This window comes from Gekko japonicus, unplaced genomic scaffold (genome assembly GCF_001447785.1).
Source record: "Gekko japonicus isolate JY-2015 unplaced genomic scaffold, Gekko_japonicus_V1.1 scaffold1671, whole genome shotgun sequence".
In the NCBI taxonomy this organism is placed as follows: domain Eukaryota; kingdom Metazoa; phylum Chordata; class Lepidosauria; order Squamata; family Gekkonidae; genus Gekko; species Gekko japonicus.
This window is the reverse complement of record NW_015174890.1, coordinates 205,641-207,425: the sequence shown is the minus strand read 5'-3', so window position 1 is coordinate 207,425 and position 1,785 is coordinate 205,641.

Here is a 1,785-nt window from a genome sequence, read left to right as displayed (position 1 = left end):
AAGGAAGGAAGGAAGGAAGGAAGGAAGGAAGGAAGGAAGGAAGGAAGGAAGGGTTATACAAAAAGATTCCCAGTCAAAAAAAAGAAGTCAAAAGGAGGAGGAAGGTTCATAGTGTTTTATTTGCAATCAGGACACCTGGAAACTAAGGAAGGAAGGAAGGAAGGAAGGAAGGAAGGAAGGAAGGAAGGAAGGAAGGGTTATACAAAAAGATTCCCAGTCAAAAAAAAGAAGTCAAAAGGAGGAGGAAGGTTCATAGTGTTTTATTTGCAATCAGGACACCTGGAAACAGTTAGGCCAAACCAACCTATCAAAAATTGACTGCTTTCTGAACATAATCAAGAAGTACATGAAATCTTGTACTTGCAATGACATAGTCATGAGGATAACATTCAAAAAGCATAGGTCGTTACAAAGGACAGTGCATCACTTGAGTAATAATTCACTCACTGGTCAAATATAGAGAAAGGTGTGCCTACAGGATATCTTAAAATGTTTATTTGACCTCACCTGAATAGTACTAGCCAAGGATTCTTCATACCCAAACAAAGGTGTCTTTCTCTGATATGAAGCTAAAATCCTTTTTGACCCAGACACTGCAAAGTTTGTGGCAGGGCATACAGAATTTGGGGCAGGATATGAGCTTTTATGAGTCATTTTCTCGAGCATCTGAAGAAGTGAGCAGCGACTCACGAGAGCTCCTCCCCTGCCACATATAGTGTTAGTCTTTCAGGTGCTCCTGGACTCTGGCTCTTTTCTGCTGCTACAGACAGACATAGCAACCCACCTTGATCTAACTGATCTCCAGATGGCAGAGATAATTTCCCCAGGAGAAAACAGCTGCTTTGGAGTGTAAGGTAAAGGTAAAGGTAAAGGTTCCCTTGCTCGAAAGCCAGTCGAATCCGACTCTAGGGTTGCGGTGCTCATCTCCGTTTCAAAGCCGAAGAGCCAGCGCTGTCCAAAGACGTTTCCGTGGTCATGTGGCCGGCATGACTAAACACCAAGGCGCCCGGAACGCTGTTACCTTCCCCCCGAAGCGGTACCTATTTATCTACTTGCAATTTCTTGCTTTCGAACTGCTAGGTTGGCAGGAGCTGGAACTAGTGTAGACCCTAGTAATCATATCCCGCCAAGGTCCCTCCCCTCCCCAAACTCCGCCTTCCCCAGACTCCACCCCCAAATCTCCAGGCAAGTTACCCAAGGGAGACAGGAAGAGGGCAGTCAACGACTTCCTTGCACTGCCTCCCCAAAGGGCTTAATCAACAGCTGGCTGAATTGACTGGAGAGTCCTGTGTATGGTGTGAGAGCCAGTTTGGTGTTGTGGTGAAGTGCGCGGACTCTAATCTGGGAGAACCGGGTTTGATTCCCCACTCCTCCACTCGCACCTGGCTGGATGACCTTCTGATAAGAGCTGTTCTTGAAAAAGAGCAGTTTCTGTCAGAGCTCCCTCAGCCCCACCTACCTCACAGGGTATCTGTTGTGGGGAGGGGAAGGGAAAGGAGTTTGTAAGCCGCTCTGAGACACCTTTGGCTAGTGAAGGGTGGGGTATAAATCCATTCTCTTCTTCTTCTTCTTCTTTTACCTCACAGGGTGTCTGTTGTGGGGAGGGGAAGGGAAAGGAGTTTGTAAGTCGCTCTGAGACTCGTTTGGGTAGCGAAGGGCAGGGGATAAATCCAATCTCTTCTTCTTCTTCTTCTTTTACCTCACAGGGTGTCTGTTGTGGGGAGGGGAAGGGAAAGGAGTTTGTAAGCCGCTCTGAGACACCTTTGGCTAGTGAAGGGTGGGGTA